Source organism: Podarcis pityusensis (assembly GCF_964106645.2).
Source record: "Podarcis pityusensis genome assembly, chromosome: 5".
NCBI lineage: Eukaryota > Metazoa > Chordata > Lepidosauria > Squamata > Lacertidae > Podarcis > Podarcis pityusensis.
In genome coordinates, this window is record NC_138032.1 from 42,567,424 (window position 1) to 42,586,938 (window position 19,515).

The 19,515-nt window shown below is 44.4% G+C and overlaps 1 protein-coding gene across 3 annotated transcripts in view; it reads left to right on the top strand.

Annotated features, from left to right (window-relative positions):
* LDB1 (LIM domain binding 1) overlaps nucleotides 1–19,515 on the top strand; it is a 61,473-nt gene that overhangs the window by 18,544 nt on the left and 23,414 nt on the right. Inside the window, exon 1 of one of the 3 annotated variants that reach the window (XM_081007090.1) lies at nucleotides 12,840–13,254. The exons of the other annotated variants lie outside the window; for them this stretch is intronic. The gene's annotated coding sequence lies outside the window, so the exon portion shown is untranslated. Of the gene's footprint in view, nucleotides 1–12,839; nucleotides 13,255–19,515 lie in introns of those variants that run through there. 3 annotated transcript variants of the gene reach the window in all.

Sequence of the window (19,515 nt, forward strand, 5' to 3'; positions counted from 1 at the left end):
GAAGAGAGAATAGTGGAAACACAGCAGTATTTTAATCGTGGAAAATTTCAGTGAGGCCTGTATGACGCAAATACTTGAACTCTTGGGCAGTATTAGTATTTGTTGCTAAGTGTTTGTAAGGGACAGTTTCTGAAGCTCAGGCGGGTTGGGAAACGTTATCTGCCACCACCACTGAAGCCAGTGGGGAACAGCAGCAACTGCAGCACCATGATTAGAACCTGCTAAATGTTTCTTCCAGCTTGGAACCAGCCACCTCAGGCTCAGGAAACAAGTGGAGGAAGATGGAAGAATTACCTATTCAGTAGGGAGCTATCTGTTTAACTAGGCAGAGTCCCAATAGGGACTGTAAGCCAGGCTGGATTGAAGTGCACCCCCCCCGGGGAAGGAACTGGCAGGAGAAACTCTATTCCTGATGCATTCAATATGCCCCCCCCCCCGGAATCCAGATGCTGGAGCTAATGGAAAGGGTGGGGCAGTGCGCATGTCTGAGCCACTGTGCATGCAAGTTAGTTAAGAGTGAGCATCTCTGTATTTGTGCAAATACAGGCATGCATGTATACCAAATACGTTTGCACACTTGGAATTCTGCAATTGATATATTTGTTGTTTGTGTATCTCTGGTTTGCTTGCATTTGTGCACATTTGGGCTTTTAGGAATGGGCAGGCCTTTCTCCATAGAATGCATATTGATGCCTTGGAAAAACAGTAATCAGCAGCTTCATCTTGAGATGCCAGATCTAAGGCACTCTTCATATAAAGACACACACAGAGCGTTTTCCTCCTTTACAAGCCTGGGAAATAAATTTGCTTTGTGCAAGTTCTGAGGGGGGCTCAGATAATCCATGGTTATCACCGAACCATTCCTCCTGAATTCTAGGTTAAAAAAAAAAGATTTGTGTCGCTGAGTGGGGGAAATGCTCCCTTCCTCAGCCAGCTGCAAAAAGAGCCCTGCAGATCCTTCTTATTGCCCAGCAACTGAAGGAAACCACAAGTCATGCATGCAGGTGCCCGATAAGCCTGCCTTCTGCAGAACAACTCTTGGGAGTGGGTGGGGCTGACTTTGCTGCTGCCTGTCCTCCTTTGCCTAAGTTGCTATGTACAGTTCCATATGCTGAAGCCATGCTTAGGAAAGGGGCCCTACCAGATTTCCTACCCAAACGCCAACATATAGCAGCCAAGGCTCCCAGTGATGCCCAAATCCCCACGTAACCTTTGCTATTTTTGCTGGGGGTTGGTCTATTGATATCATAGGCTGCCATGGTGTTTCTGCCAATGTCTCAACATGCTTACTTCCATACTTTAAAAAGAAAGTGAAAGCAACCTGTTGTTACTAGTAAGTGAGCATTTCTCTCACCTACACACAGACGTGTGTGTACACCATTGCCAATTGTATAATCAGGTAGTGCTTTGTAGCTAACTTGCATCTGATTGATGTGGGCATGTCATGCTAGTGCAACTGTAATTTCTTCACAAGAGCAAGACAATTGATCCTCTGCCTTGTGTAGTAACAATATTTCACATTCAGGAAACAGTTTCCTTGTATGTTGAATCTTGTAATCTTGTACCTCGGGTTACAGACGCTTCAGGTTACAGACTCCGCTAACCCAAAAATAGTACCTTGGGTTAAGAACTTTGCTTCAGGATGAGAACAGAAATCGTGCGGCGGCAGAACAGCAGCAACGGGAGGCCCCATTAGCTAAAGTGGTACCTCAGGTTAAGAATGGTTTCAGGTTAAGAATGGACCTCCAGAACGAATTAAGTTCTTAACCCAAGGTACCACTGTATATGCTTCTAAAGTGTAGCCTTCCACCACTGGTGCTGTTAATGTTCAAAATCTTAAGTCAACCACTAAAAGCCATGAGAATGAGTTCAGAAATTCTAAACGCACATGGATATCTTTTTTAAAAAACAGTATTTAATTACCAGTTCCTGACCCTTTGATGCATTCTTCCATCACATTTTCAGCCTTTTCGTCTAGGGATGAAAGAGGTGATTAATCAATTTAAAATGTTACCTTTTATTTTTTTTAAAAAATCAGGTTTTAATCACTATGGGGAGGATGTTGGAAAAAGTAATTTCTGTACACTTCTTGACTCCACTTAAGTCAGTGAAGATAATTTCCTCAAGAAGGAGTGATCTGCCTGTTTTTGTTAGCAAGCAAAAACTGATCTTGATTAAATATCCTCAACATATCCTCCAATATGGCTAATTGAAAGAAACATACAATAAATGCTTCAAGCAGTTGGAGACTCTGTTTTCTTCAAATTCACAAGAATTCCTTAGTTTAACTATGTGCTCCCAGAAGAGATAGTGATGGTGGCTAACTTGGATGGCTCTAAAGAAGTTTGGCCAAATTCATGGAGAATACGACTGTCAATGGCTAGTAGCCATGATGGCTATCTTGTCGCCCCACTGTTGAGGCAGTATGCCTCTAAGTACCCATTGTGGGGTTTCACATGGGAAGAGTTCTCTGCGCTCAGGTCCTGCCTGTGCAGGCATCTGGTTGGCTACTGTGAGAACAAAATGCCTGATGCAGCAGAGTTACACTAGGAAAGGGTTAAGAACAACAATTTGTTCATTTCCCCCTTCCAAGTTCATTGACTTCCATTTTCCTCCAAAAGATGTCCCAAGCTTTACCCAAAGCCATGCAAATGTCTCCAGACACATGGTTATTCTGGGGAACCAACTTGCTTCAGTAACTGATTAGTTTACATGCTTAAAGGATGAACCTTGAATGTGAAGTGAGCTGAAAGTCTGGCATGGTCACTCTTTCCTTTCTAGCACAACAATTCAAATAAGATAAAGGTTGTTATCTGTGGTGGATGGAGTTCACAGTTTCCTAGAGAAGCACAATAAATTGTAAATGGATGAAGAGATTCAACCAGGGGTGTGTTTGCTTGGCTGGTTGCTCTAAGAATCCCCCTGCCCAAAAAGCATCCACTTCTCAGAGTTGTGCAAGGCTGTTGGTTACAAACAACTCCCCAGATAACAAGCTTGAGATGGAAGAGTATACAGTATTTGGCAAACTCTGATAAGCAACTCAGCTCCTGTAAAGCATGTGGGAAGGGGTAAGTGCCATGCTTTGGGGTCTGTAGAGTTGCATGGGGTCAGGATTGGGACAGCTGTAGGCTATGTGGCTTGTAAGTAAGAGCACTTTTTTGTTCTGAAGGGGGTAATGATACATTACTGTGGTGCATTTCCCCCTTCTATTTATTCCAAACATGCTACTCCTCCTCTCCTTCTCAGCCCTTTCTCCTGGCTTGTTTGTGTGTCCCTTGTTAACAAGAGACTCTGATGGACGGTAGTCATCTCCTTGGCATTTTGTTTGCCACTAGAACTTACATACAGGTGAGAAGTGCCAGAGTATTAGTGGGCCTGTCTGTGGCTTTCTCTCTTGCTGTTTGACAGCAGGGTGGTTTGAAGAGCTGTGGAGCAGCTGGCCTGTGCTCTTTCTGTCCCTTCCCTAGCAGGAAGAGAATCACCGCTGCATGGAATTGGCATGCACAGATGTAACATGAAACCAGAAGGTTAGGGTAATGCAGAAGTTATTGGTCTGCCAGAAGTCACTTAAGTGGGACTCTTGCTTGAGAGTTGTGAGCTGCATAGTACTAGGTGTGTGGTAAAGGTAAAGGGACCCCTGACCATTAGGTCAGTCGCAAACAACTCTGGGGTTGCGGCGCTCATCTCACATTATTGGCCAAGGGAGCCAGCGTACAGCTTCTGGGTCATGTGGCCAGCATGACTAAGCCGCTTCTGGCGAACCAGAGCAGTGCACGGAAACGCCGTTTACCTTCCCGCCAGAGCGGTACCTATTTATCTACTTGCACTTTGACGTGCTTTTGAACTGCTAGGTTGGCAGAAGCTGGGTGTGTGGTAGTTTCCAGCAAAAGGTTTTGCTAGTACAGACATCTTTCTGTAGGGTTTTGGTTAGCAAGTAGATTGGCTTGCCAGCTAATCTAGACCTCAAAACTAGAGTGATCGCTACTTCCCTATAGGGATAGCTGCTCCCCCTTAAGAGGGCACCAATCCCATGGGAACCACAAGAGCACTTTGGGTGCTACAGGCCTTCTTTCTAGCTATCCGCTAGAGCAGCCTTCCCTATTTTGGTGGCCTCCAGATGTTGTTAGACTCTAGTTTTCATCACCTCCAGCCAGCGTGGCTAATGGTCAAGAATGATGGGAGTTGTAGTTTAAAATGTCTTGAGGGCACCAAGTTGGAGAAAGTTGCACTAGGGCATTTTTATGAAGCATTTTCTTCCCTCTGCATGCTGTATGGCTGTTTGTTATTGTGATTTCTCCAATTCCACCAACCCTGTCCACTAGGCTTGATGTCACTGAGCAGCCAGAGGGCAAGGCTGTGTGCACCCTACACAGTTAAAGCACTTTCAAAGCACCTTCTTTCCCTCAAAATAATTTTGGGCACTGTAGCCTGTTAAGGGTTGTTGGGAATCATAACTCTGTGAGGGGTAAACTACAGTGCCTAGAATTCTGTGAGGGAAAGAATGTGCTTTCTCCAGTGTCCTTTAATGTGCTTCAAATGTCCAAGTAAGAGTGAACTAGTGGAAGTTTCGTTGATCAGTGGGCCAGGTGGAAGTTTTCCTCAACTGGGCAACAAATCCAGTTGCTGAAAATTTATATAAGTAGCTCTCATAGGAAAAATATTTTCTACGATCAAGCGGCACATATATATTTTATGAAATAACAATTAATAAATAAAAATTGTACCCATTGTTTACTCAGAAGTAAGTTTCAATGAGTTCAATGGGGCTTACTCTGCAGTGGGTGACTATAGCAATGCAGGCTCAGGAAGTCAATTTAGGGAGCAGTATGGTTGTAGAGAGACACTTGAAAACTCGTCTCAGAGAATCACATAGTAACACTTGCTTCTTTTTCAATGCCAGCTTCATGTTCAAAACCAGCACCACCCAGTGAAAACCAAAGGCTCTAGGCCAGGCCACTGAGAAGTGCCCCTTTAAGTGGCATTTTTTTTTAAAGGGAGAAATTAGTAAACTGTACCAGTGTTCTGTTATGAAAATAATGGGCCATAGGCCAAGTCCTTGTTAGCTTGTTTGATAATTCCTTCACTGGTCAAAATGACCTCAATCTCAATTGTCAGGAAAAAAAACCCAACAACAAATCAGGCACAGAGCCAACAAAAAAAATATTATTGACTGCTCACAATCTTTTGTTGGGATCACCTAAATGGAGCTTATGGTCCAGTTTGAGAATCTCTGGTCTAATAGCTTAGTGCAGGAATCAGTGACAGTTACCATACAAGCTCTGTCTAAATGTTTTCAAAGTTGCAATCAGAGCAACTTTAAAATAATTTCCCTTCTGTCTCAATGACTGGTTCAGAGACACCTGATGTCTCTTCCAGTTATCTTCCAGGGGCAGTGCAGGGCCATCAAACAAATTAAGGCATGCTTTTCGCCTTTTATTCAGGTTAATGTGCATTACATTATCATACAATGCAAGCACAAGAATTGGTGTTGGGGTCAAACTTCAGCATCCTGAGAATGTCACCTTCTTTTAAGTTTCTAGCCCTTAAAGCTGCAAAACAAGAAAGACTTGAAAATGCCCTGAACATCATATGAAATCTCAGAAGCCAGAGGGGGAGGAAGACAGGAATTTCAGTAGACAAGCAGAACAGATTTAGCACCTGGCATAGCTCTTTATTCCTCCCTATGGCTAACAGAAAAGGAGTAGATTATGCAAAAAATAATAATAAATCAAATTGATATTGCATGATTTTATACAGGCCACTTCATTCGGTTTCCTTGGTCAAAAACAAATGATTTATTTATCTCTAGACAGACACAGTCTCTTGATTATATTGAGCTACCAACAAACAACAGAAGAGATCAAATTATTCCAGGTTGCTATATGCTAAAAGTGCCTGCAGGGCAATGAAAAAGTTGGTAAAACTAGCTTTGTTGTTCAGAATACTGTCATGCCAGGAATCTGTATGTAAAATCGGGTAAGTTTTTGTAACCTAATAGAATCCAGCTGGAGCAAAAACTGCCCGTAGCTGTGAACCCCGCTTGAGGCCCTGCTACACATGAAGTAGCCACATGTTCCTGTATAGCACAGGAGATAAGGCTGAGTGGCACCCGTAGCAGAAGCATACCTGGGTACTGGGAACATAGCATAGAAGCTGCCTTGCTGGGGGCAGCTCTTTGGAAACCTCATTGATCAGTGGCAACAAAAGAAATGAGATCAAATGACAGTGGACTCTTTGCCTGTGGAACTAGGACTAGAGAGAGAAGATGAAGGATTCTGTTTAGCAGGCCCTGAAGGAAGCACTTAACTGCCTGAAACAACAGGAAACACCTGCTCAGCTGTGGCCTTTGCAAGGTGCAGACGTCCCCCCCTCTCCTCCGGTGACTTCACATGCCAACAAGTCCTGGAGTAGACAGCCTGCCTCTCAGATGAGGGCCCTTCCCCACATCACACACACACACAGCCCCAGGATTTGTTGGTGAGCAATTGTTTTGGTGCTTTCTCTGGAGTTAACCAGTGTCCCTTCAAGCCCCTCATGGTCCTACACATAGGATCTGGAAATCTGACCCAACCTGCACCCTCCATATTCCCTAAGGCGTTCTAACCATCTTGGCTATCCAATCTTGGCAAAGCCCCAGCGAAAAGGACTTAAGTTTCTGAGCAGCTGTGTCTCTCTTCTAACAAGGGGAAGTGCTCCTCGTCGGAGAGCGGCATCCGTTGCCATGTGGTTGGATCAATGGCCGTAAAGCTGTGTCTGTGTGATTTATATCTCCCAGAGCACCAGTGCTAGCTGCACAGAGTACAGTAAAAAGGGGCTGGTGAACTGTGGCACATGAAAAGACTGGAGAGAGAACTGCAGGAGGAGAGAGAGAGAGAGAGAGAGAGAGAGAGAGAGAGAGAGGTTCTTGTGCTGCTGGACTCCTATGTATAAAAGGTGGAGGGGATCTTCTTCTTCTTCTTCTTCTTCTTCTTCTTCTTCTTCTTCTTCTTCTTCTTCCTCTTCCTGTTAAAATATGTATAGTTCCCTTCGTCCAAAGATCACAGGGTGGTTCACAACATTAAAATACAAAATGAGAACACAAAATACACAATACCTCCCACTGGAGACCGAATAGGACTTCCGCCAACCACATCCCAGTCCTGCTTCAGCATCCATCCAATGCCTCTTTAATTATTAACTTGACCAGAACCAGAACCAGCTGGAGCTGCTGCATCTTTGTGGACCTGCTCCAAACAGGGATCGCTGAAGGTGAGGATGCGCTGCAAGGCTGCTGTAGTGTAAGGATGCCCTAAGTGAGCAGACGGGAGAATAAAATGCACACACAGGGCATGTTTTCTTTCCGCCTACCCAAAGGTTGCTAAAGATGTGTTCCTACTAGAGGATGTGTTCCTGCGACATGGACTGATGCTGCTAAAAAATGATACTGCTGACTCCCACACCTACCAGTCTGCAGGACTTAGTGGTTTTCACCCAACCCAAATACATGTGGGAAAATTAGCCCCCCAGTTTCTGGATTTTGATACACCCCAAGAGGCGCAGGTATAATATCCACCCTCTCCATGCCTAGCTAACCTGAATCACAGAACTTCTAGCTTTGTTGGGAAGCTTGTTTGTCTCATTTCCTAAGCCCATTATAATATGTATATTGACATTCCTTATCACTGCAGTGTTGATGGTGGTGCAGTTGTGTGATGTGTGAATCTGCGATGTCAGGTGGGACAGAAGTCTACAATGTGTGAATGCCTGAAAGAAGTGTACTCCACTGGATTAATAGATCTAGTACTTTGATCTGGAAGATCTTGATGTATATTCAACTGCTGCTAAAGATTACTTATATAGTTCTGAGAGAAAAATGTTCAGCACCAATCCCACCACACCTGTAGAACAGGAATCCTGACAACTTTTCTCTCACAGCATTGTGGTGAGGTTAAATACAATAAAGGCTGTAAAGCACTTAGGAAATCAGGAATGTTATAGTAGGCAGTATTTTTGTTCTTATAGTAGTATTAGAGGCACCCTTGTTACTTTCAGTGTCTTCCTGTTCTAGCAAGACATAATATGACAGATGAAAGAAATGAGTGTTCTGGATTCTTTAGTTGAGATTCCTGCATTGCAGGGGGTTGGACTAGATTACTCTCAGGGTCCCTTCCAATTCTACAACTCTATGACACTATGAAAAGGATTTAAAACAGTGTTGGCGCTTAGAGTTGCTTTGCTATGCTTCCCAGTGTAGCACAAATACAGGTGTGAAGAGGAGGTGGAAGGGGATAAGCTATTTTGCTGTACCTCCAAAATATCAGATTTATATGATTGTTACAGCAAGGGATTGGGTCTCCCTTTCTAGGAAGCCTTGAACTTGCATCAGCCACAGGTTAGAAAGCTCACAAATATGTGTGCATTTGGATATGCTGTGGCTCCATTTCCCAAGCTCATGCAGCTTTGGGTCCTGAAGAAGTGTTTCCTTGCCACTGTGGATTGTTAGGATGGTACCTGTTAATGCCAGGAGAGGGAAATGATTAAAAAAAATAATATTTTACAAGGGTTATTATTATTTTTTAAAAATCAGACTCTGGAGTTATCAGGAAAATAGCTTCATAACCAGCCTTTCAGGTTCCATGTGACCATTCAGTGTTTTATCACATGGTATGGTACACTGAATTTTGGAAATGACTCAACCCTTTGCTGCAGTAGTGAACATATAGCAGCACCATCCTTTCCCAGACACCATCACTACAGCCATAGTAACTGGGCACATCAAATAACAGATCCACCATGGTGCTTCTGCTGAGAGGAGCAGTATCTCATGAAGGTGCTATTCTGTGACTCATCCTGTTTTGTCTGCCGTTCCTTGCAAAACCCAAGTTTATTAGAGGACTGCTTGGTAGCATTTTAAATCAGAGCCAGAAACTGTCCCTTGCACCTAGGGCTAGAACCCTAGGCTATGCTGCTTTTTTATGGCATTGAAGCAGCCAAGAGGGGAAATTCTATTGCTGCCTTTGCTTATTAGGCTAGAAACTCTGTGATCCACTTGGGAGACTGAGCATAGATCTGAGAACGTAGTAGTAGTAGCAGCTCTTTTTTTTAAATACTGGTTTGCTTACCTTGATCATTTCCCTGTCTGCTCTTCTGTTGAGCTCAAATGGGTGAAACACCTTCATTACAGTTGTCTGGAACCACCCAGAAGTGTTCGCCTAACATTTTAATGTTTACCATTTCACTAGAACTGAAGGGGTAACACAGTGAAATTAAAACTAAAATCTAGTTTTTGTTTTTTAAGTTCTTTACCACAGCATGCATCATTGATCCTTGAAACATGCTACCATAAGATCATGGTGATAGCCAATAGTTTAACTAACTTCAAAAGGTGTAGAATTTCTTCCTAGACATAATCCTTTCCATAGCCATTAACTAAAATGGTTCAGACATCTTATTTCTTTATAGAAATATTTATTAATGAAATAGCAGTATAATAAATATCAAAGCAGTTTGCAACAACAACAGAAAAGAGTAAAACCACACAGTAAAAACCATCTAAAAAAGTTAAACACAGACATCAATTAACCATTGTAGATGTGTTCTTCATTTCCTTCACAGGGCTGGTGGAATAGAAAAGTTTTCAGCAGGCGTTTAAAAGTTGAAGCAGAAGGCGCCTGCTGAATCTCTGTTGGCAGAATATTCCACAGGCCTGGGCTGAAGACTCTAAAGGCTCCATTTCTTGTTATCAAGTGAGCCTCGCCAACTTGGGGAATGATCTACAACATTCCTGCAGATTATTTTAGTTCTTGCAGATTATTTTAGTTAGTGATCAAGATGGGATATAAGGGTTCGGGTGATCCCTGAGGTACCCTGGACCCAAGTTGTTTAGGATTCAGAGTGAAATAACTGAAAAGTGAATGGCAAAGGCTGGAGTTATATGCTGATTCACTGCAGTGTTTCAGGCTTCCTCTGGTACATCTGGAGCTGGTTCTTGTCAGAGAGGGGATCCTGTGCTAGATGTACTAACCACATAAGACTGATCCTTTGTTTTTATGTAGCGGAGACTCACATCTCCTTGCTGGACCCTCACTAGAACTAACTCTGATTCTCAGGAAATTTGTGACCTGAATTCTGGAGCTTAGAGTCTGGTAATTAGAACCATTCCTATCGTTAGGCTGTTCCCGAAAGCAGAGCTTTGGTTTGTCCCAGTGGCAGTTTGACACACAGCACTTTAGCTACGTTTTGTGTGTGTGTGTATGATTTCATATTTCAGCACATAATCCAAGCCCCGACTCCTTTTATGAAAAAGAAAACAGATGTGTAGCCTTTCGGCTGCAGTTGCAATTGCACGTTACCCGGAGTTCTGCAGAATGAAGCATTCTTCCATTATTTTCTTACTTGCTCAGAAGAGTAGCAGGCATTTAAAATGCTGTATTTATTGACTTCTGATTTTAGCATCTGATGAAAATACGACAATCCTGGTTCAGGCTGCCAGTACATTTAGGCTTGTGCTGCTAAAGCAAGCCATCAGTTAAGTGGAAGGCACACATTCCATATTTTGAGGGTTTGTTCTATTACAGTCAAACCTAGAAACCAGTAACTTTAAAAAAGTTTATTGTGCTAGAACAGTTGTACAGCTGCCACTGTATATGTGTGCACATTTGCACAACCAGGTATATACTCCCCCCCCCCCCAATTATTTTCCAATGCTCAATTGAAGGAAGCACCTAATTTTATGCCTTGAATCTTACTGGCTTTTCTACATGGTGTAGAGTAATCTCAAAATTACTCTTCATTGCAGGAGAATTAAATATACCAACCAACACCAGCCAATCTGAGTGGCTAAAAAGGCTTGCTCTAAAATGAAATGATACATACTTGGGGTTTAGTTTCCAAGTTAAAACAATAATGTGTTGTTATTACTTTTTTCAGAAAAAAAAATGCAATTAAAAGTTCTGAAGGAAAAAGTGTCTTTTGCCAGCTCTGTCCATCAGTTCTCATTTGCAAAAGCTGCCATGTGTCCTTATTTTGGGATGTTACATTCTACAGAACATATATTGCCCATAGAACAGGTGCTGAAAACTCACTTTTGTCCCTCGTTTCTGGCTAGCACTGGATTTCATGCTTCCCTGCTTAGTAACATTTAGGGTTTGAAAGACATCTTGTCTGTACCTGCAAGGTTCCTATATCCCAGGGCAGCTCTGAAGGGGACACAGTGGCATTAGACCTAATGAGTTGGAACTTGTAGCTCTCCAGCTGTTGTGGGATTATGGGAGTTGTAGTCCAGTGATGTCTGGAAGACACAGGTTCCCTACCCCTGCTTTAGTTCAATACTATCTTACATAAAAACCAATGCTGTAGATTCACTGTGTTTCTAAAATTAGAAATGTGAAGGCTCAAACGTGCCTGCAGGTCACTATCCTGCGCTAGAAACCTTCCACTGAATTCTAAATGTGCTCATAATATTTGTAGTTATTCATCAGGCGGCCAGTATAGGTACTCTTATTTATGATTACATGACATGTTCAAGGCTGAGCCCTAGGCTAAGGTTGCATCCTTTTCTCCTGACAGTGATTCTGTGCTATTGACAGCTGGAGGACATGCAGTGATGCAAAAGGAATGGCTTTCGCCATTCCCAGCAACCAAACTGTGAAGCTGTTGGCTCCTCTGTTGGATGGGGGGAACTGACAATCTGAGCCCTAGGTTCCATGGCTGTCCTTGGTGAGCCACAGCACAAGTTTAGTTCTACTGGTTTTAGCCATTGCTCATAACAACTTGACACAAATTCAGCCCTGCTGCAAGGGAAGACATAACTGTTTTTGGCTACATTTAGAAGAGACCCCATATCACAAAAAGGCACCACATCCTGGGAATTGCAGTGAAGGCTTTGGACTGCACAGCCCTAGGATGTCTCAACCCAGTTGCCCTAATTACACTGAGATATAAACATTTTGCATCTGGCATTGCAGAAATTTAGGCTTTTGGTCTACTCTAAATCAAACCCTACAAGCTAGCAGGAACTGGAGTAGTTAAATGCCCATCTCGTCACATGCAGTTCCGCCAGTAATTATTTTCGTGGTTGTTTGTGGGTAACAAAATATCAGTTTCAGCTGGATTCTATGCATGTTTAATTTACTTGGAAGTAACTCCTACTAAATGCAAAGGGTTTTTGCTTCTTAGGTGCGTCCTTGCGACAAACTAGCCAGTAGGAAAAAGCACTTCAAGCTATTTCAGCACGCACCCCCAACCCTTTCATTGAATTAAAGCGATTTGGGCACAAGACTTGCGTAGATGGAAGAAACGAGTGAAACCAACCAACGTGGTGAAGTTTCCTTCCTATATTTGCAAGACCTGGAATAAGGCAGGCTTTGAAGCTCTCCATCCCGCTTAGATGAGGGTGGGGGGAATTGGCCTTTTATGTTTTTTCGTTTTTGCTGTAGAGCCAGAGAGTTACTTCCATGGTGGGAGAAGACCTGGTACTTCCCAGCCTGCATTACTTAGAGTGGGGAGCTTTTTCACGCACCCCTCTTCTTCTTCACCATCATCATCTTTAAGGGCGGATGGCATCACCTCCCACCGCAGCTTTCTCTCCTCTGGTCTTTCCGGCTGCCTAGCGTCCCCTTCCCTCCCTGGGATTTACCTCTTTCTGTCTGGGTCTGTCTCTCCCTTTTGTTTTTCTCAGCCTAGGCATGGCAGATCCCTCCCTCTTTCATGCGATCAGAGCAGCCCCTGGAGCGGGGGAGAGAGGAGTGGGAGTGGGGAGGGAAGGCCTCCTCCTCCTCCTCCTCCTCCTTGGAGAGGAGCTTCTGGGCCTCTTTCTGAAAGGCACAGGGAGGTGTGTGTGTGCGCGCGTGTACGCGAGAGCGAGCGTGTGTGCAAGAGCCGAGCCTCCTCCATGCCCCAACAGAGGGCCTGAGACAGCAGCAGGAGCAGCCATTGTTCAGGGAAAACCTGGCAGACAAAGGACGGGCTTCCTCCTTTTCACCGAAGCCTTCCTGTTTCCTTCGGCGGCCGCTCGCTCCGCTAGGCCTCTCGGCAGCCGCCGCCGCGCTCCGCTCCCGCCTGGTCCAGTTGCAACCCGGCTCCTGGCCTTTTTCTCAATTATTCTTTCCATTTTGAACTTTCTCTCTCCTCTCCCCATGGCTGGCTGGGAGTAAAGCACCCTCGGGCAGCAGGGATGTTCTGAGTTCCCGTCTTGCCGCCGTCTCCCACTTCTCCCCCCCACCCCACCGTCCCGCCCCTCGCCCGCAACAGCGACACTCCGCCACTTCTCCCCAGGTAAGGCTCGGAGCTCGCCGCTCGCGCTCGAGGCCGTCCCGGGTGCCTGGGAAAGGTCCGGGGTGTGTGTGTGTGTGTGGAGGAGCCGGCGGCGGCGGCGGGGGGCGGTTCAATGGCTTCTTCCCAGCCACGGCTCTTGCATGGATGCGGCGCGGCGAAGGGCTTCCTCCATCCGAGCATGTCTGCGCTCTCAGAGCCATGTGAGGATTGGGAAGGAGCTGTGCTGGGCAGGAAAGGCAGAGGGATTGAAGACACTCCGGCTTGCATTTTGGGTGGGTGGGAGGATCTCCCAGCGAGGGGTCTTCTTGTTCCCAGCCTGTTTTTTCCCCTTTCTTCTGGATTCCTCTCTCTCACCCCCCCCCCTCTTCAGGCAGTGACACTAGGCCTTACTCTCCTCGGAACAGAGTTGCAAGCTGGGCCTTAAGTAAGAGGGGGTGTGGGAAGGGAAAGGAACTGAGGGGGTTGATTTGGGGATGGGGGCTTCCTGGGTCTGTGGGCTTTTCTTAGGAGCAGCAGCAGCAGCAAAGATCATAAAGTTTCCTTCAAGGTGTGTGTGTATGTTTGGTCAGTGGGCGAGGGAGGCCGCCAAGACACTAGTGAGACCAGAATTCTCCTCTAGTGGAGTTTGCAACTCCCAAGTCTGCTGTTTTCAAAACAGGGGAATGGCAGAATCTCAGAGTGTTAGGAAGAAATTGTGGGATTGGGTGGTGTGTTTTTTTTGGGGGGGGGGAATAGGTCCCTGGAGATAAGCAGCACTAGGGGTCGCAGTGTGCATGATGGGGTCGTTTAATTTTTCTTTGCCGGAGGCTGTTCTCCTGCTGTCACTCTGCAGCAGCCTTCCCTGGCCTCAGACCCTTTCCTTCTGTCTTGCTTCAGCTTCTTTCTGTAAACCAGAATAGCTTGTGTTTGGCTGAGAGCTCTTTCCCCTGGAAAACCAGTTATAAGTTTTTCCAGTTTCCAGGCTGCTCAGCGAGGCTAGAGCTGGACAGGGTGGCGGAGGAGTGGCCTTTGCATATCCAGTAGGTCGGTGCTGGAGTTGGGATTCTGTCAGGGTGGAAGCTCTCTTAACCAAGCCTTCCCCTGTTTTATGCATTTCTTAAGTTTCAAACAAATATTCAGACATGGGATAGGACCGTAGTTCCTGGGGGAAATGTGGGGAGTATTTTCAATTAACCTGTCATATTCTGTGATTCTTCTTAGTATTCACATGCTTTGTAGCTCTATCAAACCCTGTCCAGGGGGCAAAATTTGCATTGTCCACAATGTCTTCAACTTGGAAGAGCCGGCGACTTGTACCCATATGAGTTTATTTACTGTGGTCCTTCCCTAGTGGAGAGCACATTTGTTTTGGGATCATTAGACACACTGGCTAATTCTAATCTAGACCCTAGCTGCTGGTTGACTCAGAGCAGGGTAAAGAGGTGGGGACATGTTGAGCTCATGAAAGAGAATTCTCATCTGCACTAGGCTTAAATGAAGCCTTCTACAACCTAGTGCCCTCCAGAAGTTTTGGACTGCTAACCTCAACCCCAGCCAGCATAGTCAATGGTCAGGGAGAAGGGGAGAGGTAGTCCATCTGCAACAATTGGAGGGCACCAGGTCGGGAACAGCTGTTTTAGTGTGTCTTGGGACTGTGTACTGAAATTAGAACACGTTCAGTTCTTTACAGACTCTTGCCTCAAAGAGGCCCTGCATACCAGACACTAACACTGTTAGTGTAGACAACTCTACAGAACTTGAATTTCCAGTTTAGTGTCTCCCTTTGGTTTCTTGCAAGTCCTCAGAACAGGGAGAAGGATTTGTTAAAATCTCAGCTAAAGGTTTGACAGACTACCTTGTGGCACCTTAAAGACTAAGCACATTTATGACAGCATACATTTTTGTGGACCAAACTCTTGTCTATATGAAAGTTTGTGTCATAATAAATTGGTTAGTCTTTAAGGTGCCTCGAGACTTTACATTTTTGCTTGAACAGATTAACAAGGATATTGTATTCACTTTAGGTTTTGTTATTTAGGTGCTTGGTCTCCAGACTTTGGGAAGTGTGTGTGTGTGTGTGTTATTTGACAGCAAATCATAAAAATCTTTGGACCTCTGTTGTGTGTTGACAATGTCAGTATTCACTGTGGAAAGATAGATAAGGGATGAGATGCAGTTTCTCTAGAAGATTTGGTGAATAGAGGCTGCAATCAAGAGCTGCTCAAGGGGCACCATCTGTCCTCCAAGGTTTAAGTTTCCCCATCTGGGTAGTTATTCTGAACATGGGATGACTAAAGCAGTGCTGGAAAGCAACAACCTCTCCATGACAGACTGGCCACATGCAGTGTAAAGCACAGTATTGTGCTTCATCTGCACTGAGCCCAGTAGGGAGTACAAACAGGTCAGTAAGAATCATTTAAGGAGGCTGAGGAAAGCAAATAATAGGTCAACAGCCAACTTATTAATCTCCTTAGTTCTTTGTTATAAACAAGCCGTTTCTATCTTTTCTGCATATTTGCAGGGCAATTGTTGTGAGTTTATTTGGAGGAGTATGCTGGTAAAATGTTTACGTTTATATTTCCAAAGGAGATGTCTGATACTTTGGTGTCTCTCCTTTTCTGGAAGCATCAATGAAGGAGCTGAAGAGGTCTCCCCACAATGGATAATCTCTTGTTGCTGGGAAGTTTTGAATGCACAGGGATCTGTGTTTGAGTTTTGTGTCTCACTTGGAACAGTGCAGAATCATAAAGCACTCTAAAGATTAAAAATGTAACTGTGACTCGCACAACAGTGCTATCACACTTTAGGTATGTGCCTTGTGTTTTCGAAGGATTGTCAGAGAACACCTTCCTGCTCAGGAATCCCATGAACATTTTCCATTTCACCCATCAAATATACCCAAGTTGAGCATATACTATACATGTGACGAAATACTCCTGTCTGTATTACTATGTTTTTGTGTCACCTTATGCAGTGGTTCATCCCCCCCCCCCAACTTTTCAAATCCAAGCAGTTGAAGAGCTCCTGTCAATTACAGACTATGCCCATCATCTTTGTCTTATTGTCTGTGGTCAGTTCCAGATTGCTTCTGGGTCTCCTGTTGTAGAAAGAGATCTAGTGGGCATGCTGCTTCTCAGTGTTGCTCTATCCAGTTGTCATGTAAAGTAGAGGGTTCTCTAGCTATTGAGTAGCACCACAGATTTTCCAGTAGGAATTTATTTGCGCAAGGGGAGCTTCCTTTCTTTTTTACAAGATTGTAGGAGAACCTGGATTTCAAACTATTGTTTAGAGCAGGCTATGTTGTAGTATGATTGGGGCCTGCTGGCTAAACATCACAGCCTGGATCTGCACAGGAAAACCTGCTGATTCCACTATCTCCCTCAACAAAGCTCAGTGTTGCAAAACAAAACCATTAGTGATTAGGTGAGGGATTATCAGTTCCCCAAAGCTGTATCTTCTTAGCTCTGTCACACCATCTCTCGAACATGCTCAGTACTGATTCAGATCTATTCTGTAGCTTTTGGAAACTGATCTAATGGAAATGTGGTTTTTCATTGTGCTTCTTTATTTTGGTTTAGAATTCCACAGCAGAGAGTCCTAGCCCAGACTCTGCAGGTCCTTGGCACTGGATTTAAGGCATGCCATCCACTCTCCAAAGCACTGCGCTACTGCCAACCCACGGGGGCTCATGGTTGCACAGCACTTTGCTGATCAAGCTGACAAGTATAATTTAAAAAGCCCACAACTCGCACTTTTATTTCCTCTACTCTTTGTCAAGGCCTTTCCAGTTGTATAGAGGTATATATATGCTCCATTTTGCTTTTTGAGGTCTCTCTCCCTTTCCATGAGAGTATTTGGGCCAGCTCATGTAAGGGTTAATTCATTTGGAATGTAGAATAGCTTTTGGAGGTTATAAAGAAATGGCAATAATGTACATACAATTGACTAGCATTGGGAATGCAAATAATGGATGTGCTTGCCAGTCTCTAAAAGGGAAGCTGCTCCGCTTATTCCATGGGTAAGAGGCATGAGCCCCAAATGGTAGTCCAGCTCATCTCATGTGTCTTACCGTGGGTGGAATGGGGAGAGATATGGCTTTATACTGGAAGTATGAACCACTGGCACATCTGCTTTGCTGTAGTACTTCACCAAATATGCCTGTTTTTTCTCTCTCTCTGTGGCTTTTAAAATGATAAATAGGACCACCCTTTCTGCACCAAGAATTTAGAATTCCAAAGCGGAGTACTTTGGGATTCTACCTTGGCCTTAAATGGTGGTTGAAGTGTGCAGGCTGTAATCCTGTAAACACTTACCTGATTGATAGACTTACTGAGCCTAGTGAAATAGATAACAGTCTCTTCAATTGACCAAAATTTTGCCTTTTTCTCCTGGCTTAACACTGTTGCATTATAGGGTTTGAGGCATCAGACTTGATATAAATGTGGATGCATAACCTCAGAAATAGTGTAGAAGTGGGCAGCACTGATGGTAGGACAAAATCTGGAGTAATGCACATTAAGGAAGATTTTCTCCAGCTTTTGATCCTTAAAACAGTAGCATGTGAGATCACAATCCTTCCACCTCTTCTTTCTTTGCCTCTTTTTTTTTTCTTTTTTTTTTTTGCTGTGTTTCTGTCCTGTTGTCTCCTAAAGCGGAACACACCAACGAAAGAAAGATAGAGGGCCTTCCATCAAACTTACAAACTAAAAAGACAAGACACACAAGGGAAGAGGGATAAAATGGTGAGCTGTAAGTAGGCGGTTTTAACTCGTGTGTGCTTCCTTCAGCTCTCTAGTCTCAGGGTTGGAGCACATACTGGTGTTTTAGAACTCTTGGTAGAACGTCGCCTTATACACTGCGGTGCATTATATCTTCTGAGTGTCCAGGAAACTTAATGGGAGCCAAGAAGCACCTATTTATAGTGCCAGAAGCAATGCCGGGATAACAGATTTCAGTGTATCAAAGACACGGCAGGCCAAAGTTGCAGGCCCAGTTGATCTTCTGAAGAATGATAGTTGAAGGATCTCTGCAGCAAACTAGTGGTTGTGGAAAGTTTGACTTGGACCCCTTTGCATTTGATACTGCATTCTACTTTCCATCTGTTACTCTTGATATTTGTTAAAGAAAACTCTTCCCCCTCCCCCAAAGCTTGATAAAATTATCCCAGCCCCCTTGTTGGCATGTCTCCTGCCTTACATTGTATTATTATTATTATTTAGATACCAAGATGTTAATAAGAGTCCCTTTCGTGAATTGCAGGGATGGGGAGCCTGTGGTCCTTCAGGTGTTCTTAGACTCCCCTTGGTGCTAGCCAGCATGGCCTCTAGCCAGCAGTGATGAGAATTCTAGCTCAACAACATCTGGAGGCCTGCAGATCCCCCCCCCCATGCATTCATTGCAATCCACACAACTCTATATTTCTCCTAACATTTATCTACACCAGTCCTGCTTACCATTCTACCCCTGCTGCAATCATGAGACTGCTTTTAAATATGTTTATTATTTTAGTTATTTCCATTTGCTGGTCACCTTAGACTGGATGTTCTTTAGGTGCCATGAAGCAATTAGATTTTAAAACAGAATTTAAAGCACAGCATAATGCAAGCAAATTCAATATAAAAGTCTGATACCAAACAAGGAGAATAAAACATCACAACCTTTCTCACCTTCATTGGCTCCTCATTTGCTTCCAGGCCCAATTCAAAGTGTTTGTTTTGACCTGCAAAGCCTTACACCGACTGGGACTTTGGAACCTGGCAGAAGACATCCTTCTGTATTTATCAGTCCATGCAATATGACCATCTAAACTGTTTTGCCTGAGTGCCCAGTCAGTCTTATATACAAAGAGTAGTTGCTAGAGAAAAGGACCTTCTCAGCAGAGTCCCCTCAGTTGTGAAATGCCCTCTCAAGAGTGGCTCACCTGATACCCACATTAATGTCTTTACAATACCCTAAGAAGGATCAGGCCAATGGCCCATCCGTCCACATCCTGTTCTCCCAGTGGCCAATCAGATGCTGTGGGAAACCTGCAAGCAGGACCCAAGCACAAGAGCACTTTCCCCTCCATATTACTGCCACCAACTGTGGAGGCGGAGCTTGGCCATCATGGCTTGTAGCCACTGATCCACCAGACAGACTTAGTTGTTCTCCAAGGCCTTTTAACATCTTCTAGCATTCCTTTACATTGACATTCATCTGTGAAGCCAGCTTTTCTACATCTAGATGGGGTTGTAGCTGGGATGCCAACCTAAGCTGGTGAAAGGCACTGTGCACCACAGATAC